The sequence below is a fragment of the Rhinopithecus roxellana genome, chromosome 1 (assembly GCF_007565055.1).
Source record: "Rhinopithecus roxellana isolate Shanxi Qingling chromosome 1, ASM756505v1, whole genome shotgun sequence".
Taxonomy (NCBI): Eukaryota; Metazoa; Chordata; class Mammalia; order Primates; family Cercopithecidae; genus Rhinopithecus; species Rhinopithecus roxellana.
Window position 1 is genome coordinate 124750514 of NC_044549.1, and position 16112 is coordinate 124766625.

Consider the following 16112-nt stretch of genomic DNA (forward strand, 5'->3'; position numbering starts at 1 on the left):
GCTGCCAGGTCTCACCTCTCGCCAGCCTCCCTCTTCCTCCTCGTTGCTGACTTTCTCCCCGAAGCAGGGTTGCTGGGGCACTTCCACCAGAGCACTGAGGAAGTTCAGGAAGGAGTCACTCCCAGGGGTCTTCCAGCATCCTGGGTGGGACAGAGTCCACACCAGGGAGGACAGAGAGGGGTGTCCCAAGCCACCAGGCTAGGCTGGGGAGGGACTGGTGCAGGGCATGATGCATCCTGAGAATCAGCCTTGTCCTATCTGAGGCTGTGGTGGGTGCCCTCAGCCCTCCCAAGCTCTGGCCACACACGTCTTGACTCTCTTGTTTCCCCCTCTAGTGATTCCCAGTTCCAAGGCTATGAGCTGCAGCTCCCTGCCCCAAGTGTCAGAAGCCCCCTGCCCAGGGGAAAGGCGGCCATTACATCTAGAATTCTCAAAAGTCTTTGCTCCTTGCCAGCCCCTAGGGAGTAGGGAGCTCCTTGCTGGGGTGCAGTTGGCTCTCAGAGGCAAAGGCTGCCACCCTCTAATTATCCAAGAGGAGGATCCTGGGGAGAGAGTTAGCTGCTGGGGGCCAGGACTCCTGGGTCTTGCACACTCCACCTGCTCTGCCCCCTTCCTAGCTGCCCTCCTCGGCTCCTCTCTGGAGAAGCACTAGGATCCTGGGTGGCTGCTCCTCCATCCTTCCCGCCCCCAAAATCCTAGGCCAGCCTGAGCCGGCTTGTTCTGCCCCAGCTTTACAGGCCCAGGCTTGTTCCTGTTTGTGTGGGGGAGACAGAAACACCGAGAACTGGATCTGGGAGGCCTCATCCCAGAGGAAGAAGGGAGACAGCAGGGGAGACATGGTGAGTGGGGCAGGGAAGTGCTGTTAGGGGCATGGGATGGGTCCGGGCTGACCAGAGTGACAACTGCGCCCCTGTCTCAAAGCTGCACCCCTGTGCCGGGCCAGCTAGGACCTCCTGCTACCTTTTGGGTGAAGGGGAACATCCCATACCCCTTACCCCTGGCTGGGAGGACCAGCAATCCAGCCCTGCTCGGTACTGGGATGCCAGGGCCATCTTGCCAGGAGGTCCAGGAAAGTACCTGGTTCTTTGCCCGTTGCTGGAACTCAGGACCCTGGCAGGAAGGTTTTAGGGTAGAAGAGTCCCTCCCTCTCTCCCAAGCCCAGAGCCAGCCAAATGGACCTCTATTCTACAATGTGGCCTTTTCTTCCCAGGGGCTCCCGTCTCCCTCCCGCTCTGTGTTGTCCCTGGACACCCACTCATGCGTCCATCAAGACAGATGTGTACACCCTCATGGCCCACATTTGCACAAATGCACATGCACAGTGTCAATCCACACGTGACCAGCCCCTCCCCTGCTCTCCCATGACCTGGTCGGGGGAACTAGGCCTTCCCCCACTCCCTGGCCACCTTCCCCATAGTATAGGCAGCAGGGGGAGTGGGCGGCCTGGCTGTCCTGAGTCACCCCACCCCTCTGCTGCCGGGTGATTATCTTCCTCCAGTGTGGGGGCTGCCCAAGGCCTGGCTTCAGGCTGTGGGAGAGCAGGGAGGGGCCGGAAGAGCGCTGCCTGGGACAGCTGTAGGCCAGGCCAGTTCACATTTGGGAGCTAGGACTCCTGGACCTGCCCCTTGCCCTCTCCTCTGCCTCCTGGCTGGCTCTCTCCAGAAGGAATAAGTAAGGTGCCCTGAGACCTCAGGGTAGTGGGGGGAACCCCAGGGGTTCTCTAGGGAGAGGATGTGGGTTTGTCTGTGGGGGTGGTTGCTGGGGAGGAGATACAGCCCTTGCAGTACCTTTTCTTTTGCTGAATGGAGAGGTTTGGGCTGGGGAGGCTGCTGCTTATTTATTTTATTTTGTTTTTTTGAGATGGAGTCTCACTCTGTCACCAGGCTGGAGTGCAGTGGCGCCATCTCGGCTCGCTGCAACCTGCAACTCCGTGGTTCTAGTGCTTCTCCTGCCTCTCAAGTAGCTGGGATTACAGGCACGCACCGCCACGCCCAGCTAATTTTTGTATTTTTAGCAGAGACGGGGGTTCACCATTTGGCCAGGATGGTCTTGATCTCCTGACCTTGTGATCTGCCCACCTCAGCCTCCCAAAGTGCTGGGATTACAGGCATGAGCCACCGTGCCCAGCTGGCTGCTGCTTATTTATCAGAACCTCTAGGGGCCCTGTCTCCTGGTCCCCTAGGCTGTGCTGGGGACTGGTGGCTGTGCCTCTTAAGGCCAGGTGCCTCCTCAAGGCTCTGTCCAAAGGACTAGCTATGGAGTCTGTGCTGGGCCCCGCAGGCCTCTTTTTTGTGGGGACTCTTGGGCAGGTTCTGACATACCCTGCATTTACCTAGACCTGTGTCCTGTGCTCTTTTCTCCTTAGGTTCCGAATTAGGGTGCCTCCACCCCGCCTCTCCCATTTTTGGTTGCTGATCAAGGCTACCAGAAAGAACAAAGTGAGATGTCCCCAGGTGAAGTGGGATGAGGATGGGATGAGAAGGTCCGTTGTTTCCCCCACCTCTTGGTCACAGTGGGACCTGGGACCTGGGACCTCTTCCCTTTCACATCAGTTTCCCTGGTTGCAACCTTCCCCCGCCCCCCGCCCCCTGCCCCCGCCTTTCAAAAGAGCACATATGTGCAGGCGCACACACAGCCTGGAAAATCTCCTGAGTCTGAAGTGCTGAGTTTCCAGGCCCCCATCCAGGGGCCGGGTGGGTGGCTCTGAGGTTTGGGGCTGGGTGGGGTGGGGGAGGGGCAAGCAGCCCCTGGCTGTGGCCTGAGCAGGCAGCCGGGCTGAGCTGGGGCAGGCTTGTCCTCCCTGCTGTGGCAGGCCCAGGAGAATCCAGCTACCCCAGAGGCTGCAATGGTGTTCAGACTTCCCTACCCGTGTGTTTTCCGCACAACCCCTCTCCCCACTTCCTGAGTTTGTTCTGAGTCCTAGGCTTCACTCCCAGGGCCCAAAGCCTTTTCTTCTGTTCTCCCTCCTCATCCTCAGTTGTCTGTGGGTGGGAGCACCTGGGTGAGCAGCTCAGGGTGACTCGGGTTGTAGTCAGGAGTAAAGCAAAGCCCCAACTTCTTTATCTTTGAGGCCAGGCCTCAGGCAGGCTTGCCTGGGTTCCAGCAGTGCCCAAAGCCAGGTGGAGGTTGGGAGGGGCCAGGGGAACCAGGATGGACGCTGCTGATCTGGGGAGAGGAAGTGGGGGAAGGCAAGCAAAAGTCCCAGGTACCTGAATTGCTCCTCAGAGGATTCCCAGCTGAGAGGACCCCAATTTGGGAGGTTTGGAGCAGGGTCCGCCATCTCTGTTTTATGGAGTCTGAAGTCCCAGGCTCAAGCCCAGCTTTACTGTTCACAAACTTGGGCTCTTCGCCTCTCTGGTTGTCACCTTCCTCATCTGGCAGTGATGAGGTGCGACCAGAGGAGGCCCAAGGGCCAGGTGGGCTCTAGATCTACAATTGCTGTGACTCAGGAGCCAAAGGATGTGCTTCTGTCGACAAGAGGATGGTACCTCATGGATATACAAGAGGAGACACACACTCAGCTGGCCATCCACCTAGGACACAGGAACACACATCCACATGGTGTCACCAAGACCATACACACCCCCGGAAACACTATCTATCTTGCATTCGGTGATGGAGTCAGCAGACACCGTGCCCCTCCTCCAGGGCCAAGGAGTGGGAGAGCCAGCTGCAAATGTGTCCATTTGCAAAACCACCTCTCCTCTGGGTCTTCCTCAAGAGCACAGGACCCTTTCCTCCCTGGAGAGCTGAGGGCTGGAAGTGGGCTAGAGGTAGGGGAGGCGTTAAGGAAGGAGACCACTACTACTCCTGCTGTCCTCCTCCCCCCACCTTGCCTAGTTCACAAGACAGGAGGAAAGACAGAAAGCAAAAAGTTGGAAAGAAACAGAAGTAAGATAAATAGCCAGACAACCTTGGAACCACCACCCGGCCCTAGGAGTTAAAAAAGTAATAATAATATCAACCCCTGACCTAAACTACTTGTGTTATCTGTAAATTCCAGACATTGTATGAAAAAGCATTGCAAAACTTTCTGTTCTGTTAGCTGATGCATGTAGCCCCCAGTCACATTCCCCATGCTTGCTCAATTTATCATGACCCTCTCACGTGGACTCCTTAGAGTTGTAAGCCTTTAAAAAGGCCAAGAATTTCTTTTTCAGGGAGCTCGGCTCTTAAGACGCAAGTCTGCTGACACTCCCAGCCGAATAAACCTCTTCCTTCTTTAATCTGGTGTCTGAGGAGTTTTGTCTGTGGCTTGTCCTGCTATAGCATCAGGAAGAGATGGACTTCTCTGCAGCCTGAGAGTCACAATCCCCTTCCACCTTCTGGGCCTGGAGCCAGTCTCCTCCTCTCTCCCTTCAAGAGCCTTGCCAAGGCTGGAGAGATGGGGGGTCAGACTCTGGGAGTAAGAGGCAGCCCCTTGCTTTTGCTGCCTGCTGCCTGCTGCCTGCTTGTGCTTGAAACTCTGCTCTTCCCACCCATGCCCGCCTGCCTGCTTGTCTGCTAGCCAGCAAGGCAAGGGGGCCAGGGGACTGGTTTCTCCCTTTGCTGCCTCCCAACTTTACTCTGTAGCTATCGGGATGAGGCCCCCAATCCTGTTTGCTGCCCTGCTCTGGCTCCGGGGTTTTTTGGCAGAGGTAAGGTGGGCATGGGGGGCAGGCCAGCGGGTGGGGTCCCCACTCTCCAGGGCACATCCAGGCCTCCCAGCCCTTCTCGGGGCCCCACAGCTGGTCTGCATTAGGCGAGGAGAGTCTACTCCTTTTCCACCAGGGCCAGCATGTGGCACAGCGAGTGAGAACAGATTGCTCCAGCCTGCCTGGAGAATAATGCGCCGTGGGCATGCCTCTAGGAGATGCCCCTTGGCTGTGTGTGGGGCTGTCAGACAGAGCAACAGAGCTTTCTCTTGGATCCTGGCCCTGCCCCACCACCCCAGTAGCCTTCCCAGAGGCCTCTGTCCATTTCCCCCATGCTCTGTTCCCTTTCTTCTTCCTGCAGGAGGAAGCATGCCCCTCCCTGGAAAGGAGTCCAGGCAGGGAGAGTGCAGGTAGGTGTCTTCAGCGGGGGAGAGAGTTCTGGGGGTGAAGAGTCAGGGGTGTAGGGCCAATTTTTCCACACCAGACCCTGCCTCTACCCTGGCTTTTTCTTTTTCTTTTTTTTTTTTTTGGCCTTCCATTCTTCTTTAAGGCAGAAAGGCTATTAGTGGGTTCTGAAAGCACCTCCTTTTCCCCAGGCCCACCCCTGAACATGAACATCACCAGCCAGGGGAGACCTACTAGCCTCTTTCTGAGTTGGGCAGCCCCGGAACCAGGTGGATTCATCCATGCCCTCTGCCTCACACGTCTGAGCCCCCTCAGCTCTCCTGAAGGGCAGCAGCTCCAGGCCCACACCAATGCATCCAGCTTTGAGTTCCAGGATCTGGTGCCAGGGAGTCACTACCAGCTGGAAGTGACTGCCCTGCGACCCTGTGGGCAGAATGTCACTGTCACCCTCACTGCTCGCACTGGTATAAGGCCTGCAGGCTGAGAGGGTGGGGGTGTTGCCTGGGGTTAGAGCAGGAGGTGACTGCCCTGGAGTGCTGGCAGGGAGGGCAACTTTTCTGTAGACCATGTCTAGTACAGTGACCCATTTAGGAGCAGGCAGAGGGGTGATGCCCCTGTGGCACTGACCTTGGTGTCTCTCTCTCCCTCTGATGCAGCCCCGCCAACTGTCCATGGACTGCAGCTCCACAGCCCCGGAAGCCCATCCAGCCTGGAGGCCTCATGGGGTGAAGCCCCCGGGGAGCAGGATGGCTATCGCTTTCTCCTCTACCACCTAGAATCCCAGACATTGGCACATAATATCTCATGCCCCCGGGCACCCTGTCCTACAATTTTGGAGACCTCTTGCCAGGTAGTGAGTGTATTTTGGAAGTTAACACCTAGGCTAGCAACCTCCAAGCAAAAACCAGCCTCCATCAGTGGACAGGTAAGGTGGGCACTTGGGCAAGGCCCCAGGTGGCAGCCAATCTGGGAGTGGTGGGAATGGTGGAAAGTCCGGCGCCTCATCGGCAGCCGTGTCCCTGTGTGCCTGGGCTTTTGTGCTCCCTAGTGCCAGGGTCCCTGCAAGCATCCTGCTCCAAGGGTCTTTCTTGAGCCTGACTTTGTTCCCTCCATCCTTCCTCCAGCCCCTGTGTCTCTAGATCACCTGGTGCTGCATACCCTGGGTACCAGTGCCTTGCAAGCCTTTAGGAATGGCTCCAAGGGGGGCTGCCTGGCTCCACATGGTGCTTATAGACCTCCTAGGTGGCACCAACCTGACTGCAGTAGTCAGACGGGGAGTTTCCCATCACACCTTTCTTCACCTGTTTCCGGGCACCCCACATGAGCTGACATTCAGTGTTGCTGCTGGGCCCTATTAGGCAGTGGGGCCCAATGCCACAGAGTGGACCTGGGAGTGCTTTTTGGGGTAAAGGAGACACAGCCGAGACTTCCCATCTCTTCTCCGTGGGTGAAGTAGGCAGGATGCAACTGGCAGGGGAGGTGGCATCTTTGGAGGCTCAGAGGGAGTGCACCTCCAGTTGGCTGGTGGTGGGCACCTATCTGAGGGGATGATGGTGGTGACAGTAGTTGTCAATTGAACCCTTCTGTGTGCTGGACTCTGTGCTAAGCACTTTCTGTTTTTGTTTTGTTTTGTTTTTGTTTTTTGAGATGAAGTCTCGCTCTGTTGCCAGGCTGGAGTGCAGTGGTGTAATCTCAGTTAACTGCAACCTCTGCCTCCCGGGTTCAAGTGATTCTCCTGCCTCAGCCTCCCAAGTAGCTGGGATTACAGGCATGCGCCACCATGTGTGGCTAATTTTTGTATTTTTAGTAGAGACGAGGTTTCACCATGTTGGCCAGGATGGTCTCAATCTCTTGACCTCGTGATCTGCCCGCCTCGGCCTCCCAAAGTGCTGGGATTACAGGTGTGCACCACTGCACCCAGCCTGTGCTAAGCACCTTCTGTGTATGGTTTCGTTGAATCCTCAGAACAGCCCTATGTAAGTCATATTAGCCCCATTTTATGGCAGAGGGAGCGGAGGTTCAGAGAGAGGAAACCCAGCATTTCCCGCGTAGCCTGTGCATGGGTGAGCTGACCTGAACCTGGGTTGGATGCCTGCAGAGCCCATGTTGGCTTTGCCATGGCTTCACTGAGTTTTTACTTAGAGAGGCCCCGTTGTGCAGTGGTTAAAGGCAGACAAACCAGACTGCCGTGTTCTGAGTTTTGTTTCTGCCACCCGTTGGCTATGCATCTCTGGACAAGTGTTTACCCTCTTTCTGTGTTGGTTTCTACATGTAGTGTTCAGAACCATGCTGGCAGGTGCACATTTAATCACTTGATGTGTATATTTCTGTTATTTTCCATGGCCAGATGGTAACAGCCAGATCCCGGTGTTCATTCAGAATGTGGCAAGTGGTGGCTGCTAACACTGGGACAAGGCATGGCCCAGTGCGTAGAGAAAGAAGCCAGCACAGAACCCGTGGGATTTCTCCCCTCCAGTGTTTAGGTCTTCCTGCACATATTTCTTTCTTTTCTTCACAGATCCCTCTGCCCCCCTCGACCTGGTATTGACTCCCCTACCCACCAAGCTCTGGGCAAGCAGGAAGGTAGGGCCAGTTGCCCAGGATGGCTTCCTGCTGAAGTTAAGTGGGCCAGTGGAGAAGAATATCACCGTGGGCCCTGAAGCCTACAGTGTCACATTCCCGGGGCCCCTGCCCACTGGGCACTATGCTCTGGAGCTGAAGGTCCCAGCGGGGCCCTATGGTGCCTGGACCCAGGCCAGTGCCTGGCTGGATGGTGAGTCCCTGCTGGTGGGGAGCAGGGCAGGATCCTGCCCAGGGGTGTCTGCGTCCAGAGGCAGGTGGGGCCTCACTCTCGGGGGCCTGTCTTACCTCCAGATTCCGCAGCCCAGTCCAGACAAGGCAGTGATGCCAAGCTGCAGCTGGATGGGCTGGAGGCCTCCAAGGAGCCCGGGAAACGGGCCCTGCTCTACATGGAGGGAAACCTGGGCTTCCTTGGAAACACCTCTGTGCCACCTGGTGCCACCCACATCACCTTCTATGGGCTGGTGCCTGGGGCCCGCTTCTGTGTGGACATTGCCTCATCTCTGGTAATCATCACCCAGAGCCTCACGGGCCGCACAAGTGAGTACCAGCCACTGTGTTCCCTGGCCCTGCAGCTGGAAGGCCTTGCCAGGGGAAGGAGGTCAGAGCAGGGGAGAGGCTCAGAAGAGCTGGGCAGGGGGCACCAAAGGGCTGCAGGCGGTATATGGACCCCTCACCAAATTACCTTTCTCTTCAGGTCCCATGGCACCACAGTTACTGGAGGTTATCAGCAGGGGCAGCCCCTCTGACCTGGCCATTGACTGGGCCCCAGCACCAGGACAGCGGGAGGGCTACAGGGTTGCTTGGCACTAGGAGGGCAGCCAGAGGTCACCGGGCAGTCTTGTTGACTTGGGCCCGGACAATTCCAGCCTGACTTTGAGGAGTCTGGTGCCCAGCTCCTGCTGTGCCGTGTCAGTGTGGGCCTGGGCGGGGAACCTTAACTCCAGCATTCAGAAGATCCACACCTGTACTTGTGAGTTCCTGGCTGCAGCCTGTGGGAGGCCAGCCCCAGGTGGTGGACTGGGGGACTGGCATCCTCTACTCTGCACTTCTATGTGCCATATTCTTTTTTTTTTTTCTTTTTTTGAGATGAATCTCGCTGTGTCACCCAGGCTGGAGTGCAGTGGCGGGATCTCAGCACATTGTAACCTTCAACCCCTGAGTTCAAGTGATTCTCCTGCCTCAACCTCCTGAGTAGCTGGAATTACAGGTGCCTGCCACCTTGCCTGGCTAATTTTTGTATTTTTATTTTATTTTTTTTAGTAGAGATGGAGTTTCACCATGTTGGCTAGGCTGGTCTTGAACTTCTGACCTCAAACAGTCTGTTCACCTTGGCCTCCCAAAGTGCTGGGATTACAGGCGTGAGCCACTGTGGCTGAACTGTGTGCCATATATATTTTTTTTTCCCCAAGATGGAGTCTTGCTCTGTCATCCAGGCTGGAGTGCAGTGGCGTGATCTCGGCTCACTGCAACCTCCACTTCCAGGGTTCAAGGAGTTCTTCTGCCTCAGCCTCCCAGGTAGCTGGGGTTATAGGTGCCTGCTACCACACCTGGCTAATTTTTGTATTTTTAGTAGAGACGGGGTTTCACCATGTTGGCCAGGCTGGTCTTGAACTCCTGGCCTCATGATCTGCCCACCTCGGCCTCCCAAAGTGCTGGGATTACAGGCATGAGCTACTGCGCCCAGCCTCATGTGCCATATTCTTGACTCAGAAGGCCATGAGTACAAGATGAGACCTTTCATGAATGTATCTGCAAGCAATTTCTACCTCCTTCCATCTGGTTAGCTATATACCCACCATCTATCCACCGTCCATCCATCCATCTATCCATCCACCATCCATCCATCTATCCCACAATTATTTAATGAATGACTCTTTTTCTTGGCATGAAACCAGTTGCTGAGGCCAAAGTGATGAATAGTCCTCAGTGCCTCAGGAAGACAAGTAAGCAGATGGCTTACTTTGTATGTCATAATACCTGTTAATGCACTAATTGGAATGTGCATAATGTATTAGCTTGAACTCTATGAAACTGCATTCCTATTGGTTAAAATGGCTGCACCTCAGGAATTTTATGTGGTTCAGTCTAATCTTTTAGGACTCACAGAAGGGACATCTGCTTAAAAAGTCAGAGGAGGTTTCCTGGAGAAGAGTGAGCTGAGTGAGAGCAAGCTGGTGGGGGACAGGGTGGGGTCCTGCCCAGGGGCATCTGCTGGGGCTGGGGAGGATGGGTAGAGAGAACCTTAGCAGGAGGCTAAGCATGCACCAAGGTCCACAGGCCAGAGACAGACTGAACCGGAACTGAACGTCAGCAGGTGAGCTGGAGACTGGGGCCCTAAGAGGTGTGAGGGTTGGCACCATGCCCTCAAAGGGCAGACAGGGAGGAAGCGGGGCAGCAGGTGTCTGGGCAAGCATCTGTCTAAGAGGGTTTCCTGGGAAGGAAAGGAGTGTGGCCTTTGAGCCCTGTGGAAGTGGGGGTTTTAGGTGGGGAGTGCTGGGAGCTTGCCTGGGGACTGAGGAGATGGGTGTAGCTCATGGAGGGAGAGGCAGGGGATTCGGGTGACTCCACATCTATTTCTTCCTTGTCCTTCCTCCAGTCCCTGCTCCTCCTGCCAACTTGAGCCTGAACCTTGCCATCCAGCCTCCTGCCCTGAGGGCTTCCTGGAGTCCCCCATCAGTGGGTAGGGAGGACTTCCAGGTGCAGCTTTATAGCCTGAGGCCTCTGACTCTGGAAAGGGAGGAGACTCTGGTTGCAGAGGTCCAGAACTTCTCCTGGGCCTAGCTGTCTCCGGGCACCGAGTTCCTGGTGCAGCTGGCCACCCTGCAGGGGCCGGATCAGAGCAGCAGCACCAACGCCACAGGCTGGACATGTGAGTGCCCTCTGATGGCCCTCCCCTACCGTGCTCCTTGGATTCCCAGGGAGCTGCATGTCCCCTTGGCCTCTGTGGTCTTCAGGCAGGCAGCTGGGCTGATGGTGGGGCATGTACCAGCTTAGGGTTGTTCCCTCAGTCCCTAGGCACCAGGTAACCCCACTCCCCTCACTGGGACTCCCCCAGGGCCCTGGCCCTTTAGGCCTTCTAGAAGGTGGGCAGACCCTTCTTAGAAGGGGTTTGCTGACTTGTATAGTGGCCCTGGGCATGACATTCCTCATGCTCTGTCATGGCTGGCAGTAGGGAGGTGAGTGATAGTGGGCCACAAGTGGTTAATCATAACAATAGCAAGGCCGGGCACGGTGGCTCACGCCTGTAATCCCAGCACTTTGGGAGGCCAAGGCGGGTGAGTCACTTGAGGTCAGAAGTTCGAGACCAGCCTGGCCAACATGGTAAAACCCCGTCTCTACTAAAAATACAAAAATTGGCCGGGCGCGGTGGCTCAAGCCTGTAATCCCAGCACTTTGGGAGGCCGAGGCGGGTGGATCACGAGGTCAGGAGATCGAGACCCTCCTGGCTAACACGGTGAAACCCCGTCTCTACTAAAAATACAAAAAACAAGCCGGGCGCGGTGGCGGGCGCCTGTAGTCCCAGCTACTCGGAGGCTGAGGTGGGAGAATGGCGGAAACCCGGGAGGCGGAGCTTGCAGTGAGCCGAGATCGCGCCACTGCACTCCAGCCTGGGCGACATAGCGAGACTCCGTCTCAAAAAAAAAAAAAAAAAAATACAAAAATTAGCTTAAGGCAGAGGTTGCAGAGCCGAGATCGAACCACTGCCCTCCAGCCTGGGTGACAGAGTGAGACCCCCTCTCAAAAAAAAAAAAAAAAAAGGCATAACAGCAATGGCTAGCGTTTACTGGGCACTCAGCCAGGTCTTCTACCTGTGTGCCCTCATTAAGTCTCATAACACCAAGCCTAGGAAGTAGTTACTGTGGTTTTCTCCATTTCACAGATGAGGAAACTGAGGCAGAGAAACAGAAAATAACTTGCGCCAGGTTCCTCAGCACAGTGGGGAGTTGGGATTCAAGCAGGCAGTGTGACCAGCTCCATGCTCCTTGCCTTTACTGAAGTGCAGGACACGTTGGGAGGTTTTCTCCCCGGAAGCCCTGGGGACCCATAGAGTTGGGTTGGGAAGCCCCTCCCATGTGGCCTGAGTCCTCCTGCTGTTTCTGCCTGTGGAGCCCTTGGTGGAGCTGAGGGACAGATGGACCTCCCCACCCTCAGCGCATCCGTCTCCAATGTGGTGGCTCCTTCCACCCCTGCCCTGGGTCTCCCCTCCCAGCCTCCTCCTGCCCCTGTCACTGTTGTCTGGATCCTGCCTGGAGTAAAGACTGGGAGGGAGCTGGAAAGAGGTCACCCTGGGAGTCAGGAGACCTGGGTTCTAGCTGGGACTCAGCCCCTAGAGCAAACCTTGGCCCTCTTTGAGCCTCAGTGTCCCCATTTATAAAGAAGTATTGACTTTTGGGCCAGGCTTGTGTGCCTCCTGAGTTCAGGTGAGTTCAAGCTCTAGGGGTGGAGGGATGCTGCCTGGACCTCCAGATACCTGCCTGTTCATCCTCGTAAGGGTCTTTTTTTGAAACGGAGTCTCCCTCTGTCTACCAGGCTGGAGTGCAGTGGTGTGATCTCAACTCACTGCAACCTCTGCCTCCCAGGTTCAAGTCATTTTCCTGCCTCAGCCTCTGGAGTAGCTGGGATTACAGGCCCGTGCCACCATGCGTGGCAAAGTTTTGTATTTTTAGTAGAGTTGGGGTTTCGCCACATTGGCCAGGCTGGTCTCGAACTCCTGACCTCAAGTGATCCACCTGCCTCGGCCTCCCAAGGTGCTGGGATTATAGGCGTGAGCCACTACACCTGGCTGCACATAAGGGTCTGTTTTTTTTTTTTTTTTTTTTTTTTGAACTGGAGTCTTACTCTGTTGCCCAGGAGGCTGGAGTGTAGTGGCACGATCTCGGCTCACTGCAACCTCTGCCTCTGGGTTCAAGCAATTCTCCTGCCTCAGCCTCCCAAGTATCTGGGATTACAGGCGCCCACCACCATGCCCAGCTAATTTTTGTATTTTCAGTAGAGACAGGTTTCACCATGTTGGCCAGGCTGGTCTCGAGCTCCTGACCTCAGATGATCCACCTGCCTAGACCTTCCAAAGTGCTGGGATTACAGGCATGAGCCACCACACCCAGCCATAAGGGTCTTTAAAAGCTACTTTGTGCAGGGGCTGGGAGAAGGGACATGGTTTAACACTCATGCTGCCCAGCCTAGCTCTGCCTTGAGAGCGGTGGGAGTGTGGTGAGAGTAAGTGATTAGTTCATCTGTTCAACTCAGGCTTAGCCTGGACTCTGCTGCCTGGAGTCAGTGGCGGGCCCTGCTTTCCAGTGGAATCCTGGGCTCACTGGATGCTCTGAAATGGTGTCTCCAGCTCCTGGGTGTTTATTGATAGGGCCAAGGATGGAGGGATAAACTGGGGATCTTTGGGGAAGGGGAGCCAGAGATTTAGTGTAGATCTTTTCTCCCTTTTCTCCACACCCTCCATATCTTGCTCTCCTTGCAGGCCTGCTTGCCCCTCCTCTGGTAAATGTGACGAGTGAAGGTCCCCCCCAGCTCTGGGCATCCTGGGTTCATGCCTCCAGAGGCCGAGACAGCTACCAGGTGACCCTGTACCAGGCAGGCACCCAGGCAAGCACCCAGGCAAGCACCAGCGCTGTGGGAGCCAAGGTGGCCAGCACAAGCTTTTTGAGTCTGACTCCAGGCACAAAGTACGAGGTGGAGGTTGTCATGCAGGCTGGGCCCCTCCACACTGCAGCAGCCAACACCTCTGGCTGGACCTGTGAGGCATGGGGAAGGCAGAGATGCAGGAGAGGTGAGCAAGGCTGCCTCAGAGAGCCCTGGGTCCTCCCTCAGTGGTGCCCCCTTTAGCCCATTTTCCATCTCCACACCCCAGGGCCCTGCAGGGGTCAACAGGCCCATGGCATCAAGCATGGGACTCTGGGGACTGGGGCTGGTGGCCTGGCTGACTGTTCTCCCTCCCTCTTTCCCTCCCTCTGTAGCCCTGTGCCCACCCAGTGAATTGTTGGTGTCCAGGCATGCAAGCACCACTGTGGTCAGCCTGGCCTGGGTCAGCGGCCCCTTGGGGGCACACAGTCTTGGAGCAGGAAGGGGATCTCAACTCTCAGAGGTGGGGCACCTCTCCTGGGAGCACCCCTGGTGCCAGGTCAAGCTCGCCTCATCCTGAGGGGCCTCACACCTGGATGCAACCTCTCCCTGTCAGTGCTGTGCCAGGTGGGGCCGCTGCAGGCGTCCACTCACCGCGTGGTGCTGCTTGTTGGTATGCTGACGTCAGCAGCAGGAGGACAAAGGTGCCCGGAGATGCAGGTCTGATCCAGGTGGGCAGCCCCTGCCTGCTCCGCTCTGAGGCACTGCTCTCTCCAGATGGATGCTGCACCCACTCTGCTCTGGGTTATGCCCCTTACGCTTCTCCAGGTGGGCAGTCATGTCCAAAGGAGATGTTTTTCCGCCTGGCCGAGATCCCTTTCCGTGGGTATAAATGCCCAGTCCCTCTGTGCCTGCAGATTTTGAGAGCCCTTCACCCAGAAGCCCTGCTTATGGGGAGTGCACTGACCCCCACCCAACGCAGAGCCTTTTGATTCCCACAGAGCCTGGCCCTGTGGAGGATGTGCAGTGCCAGCCTGAGGCCACCTTCCTGGCCCTGAACTGGACGGTGCCTGCTGCGGACCACCGGTGGGCACCTGTGTGGTGGTGGCAGAGCAGCTGGCGGCAGGAGGAAATGCCCACCTCATGGGCATTCATGTCAATGTCAGCGTGTTCCAGGCTGACACCTCCAAAAATGCAGTCCTGTTGCCCAGCCTGGTGCCTGCCCCTTCCTATCGCCTCAGCCTCGCAGTGCTGGGCAGGAACGGTCTGTGGAGTCGGGGGGTCACTCTGGTGTGCTCCACTTCTGCTGAGGGTAGGCAGCTTCTCTGTGGGGGAGACATGCTGCCACAGTTCCATGTCTTCCTGGGGATGTCACTCCTCGGGTCCTGGCTGCTTGAGTTTTTCTCTGTTCTCCAGGGCCCAGCCCTTTCCTCTGGCCCTGATCTTGCTAGTTTGATACCATAGTTTTGAGCCTCGTGTCCTGGTACCCTAGCCCAGGAACCTTCTAGTCCTTATTTAATTATATTCCTTAGCCCAAAGTGTTGGGATTACAGGCGTGAGCCACTGCACCCAGCCTTGGTTATTTAGCCCCAGGCACTGAGGGGCACTGGGGCTATGAAGGTATGGTCCCTGCCCTTGAAGATGGGTTGCTAGGCACCCAGTCAGGTCCTCACTCTCCTCTCCATCCCCAGCCTGGCATCCCCCAGTGTTAGCCCCGGACCCTGAGCTGGAGCCTGGGACAGAAATGGGAGTGATGATCCCGCAGGGTATATTTGGCAAGGATGTCGGGCAGATCCAGTGGTATGGCATTATTGCCACCATCAACATGTCACATGAGTCCTGGGCCCAGGAGGGGATGGGGAGACCCTAGCCGTGGCATGGAGTAGGTGATGGCGGTGGGGTAAGATGGGGACTGAGACTGGTAAGATGAAGTATGTGAGGCTGGTGTCAGTCTCGGAGCAGGAAGGGGGACCAGAGCGTTCTGGAGGAGAGTGCTAATGTGATTGGTGGGTACCCGCTAGAGAGATAGGCAGCCCCTCTGTGGCAGGAAGAGAGGCCTCGGCCCCACTGCCCACCCTGTGCTGCCTGTTCTGCACTCCTCTCTCAGTGCCTCAGCCTTCTGGGGAAGCCATCAACCACACGTGGCGTGACCGCTACTACAGAGGACATGACTCCTACCTCGCCGTCCTGCTCCCCAATCCCTTCTACCCGGAGCCCTGGGCTGTGCCGAGATCCTGGACAGTGCCTGTGGGTACAGAGGACTGTGGCCACACCAAAGAGATATGCAATGGGCAGCTCGAGCCAGGTTCCCAGTATAGGTGAGCGCTAAGGCTGAAGGGAGTGATGAAACTTGTAAGTTTCATCTGTGCTTTGTAAAGAAACAAGAGATCTGGATTGACTTATAAACAGAATGCATGTGATGGTCCATTAAGGCCAATAGAGTTATTTTGACTGAGCTTCCTGGCAGACAAGGCAAAAACCCGAACATGTATCTGTTATGTGGTTCTTTTTTCAAAAAGGAAAGTGGAGTATATTATTTCAGCTTGCCAGGGCAGTTCCCAGGATATCTATGTACCTATGTTTTTCTTTTTCTTTCTCTTTTTTGAGAAAGTCTTATTCTGTCACCCCGGCTGGAGTGCAGTGGCTGATCTCGGCTCACTGCAACCTCTGCCTCTCAGGTTCAAGTGATTCTCCTGCCTCAACCTCCCGACTATCTGGGACCACAGACACAGGTCATCATGCCTGGCTGATTTTTGTATTTTTAGTAGAGACAGGGTTTCACCATGTTGGCTAGGCTGGTCTCCAGCTCCTGACCTCAGGTGATCTGCCTGCCTTGGCTTCCTAAAGTGCTGGGATTACAGGGGTGCCGGCTCAGGTACCTATTTCTAGAGCTTCCTCTTACTCTCAGGCAAGGAA

The 16112-nt window shown here is 56.1% G+C and overlaps 1 pseudogene; it reads left to right on the forward strand.

The window, feature by feature from the left end:
* LOC104674512 overlaps positions 1–16112 on the forward strand; it is a 36236-nt pseudogene that overhangs the window by 10134 nt on the left and 9990 nt on the right.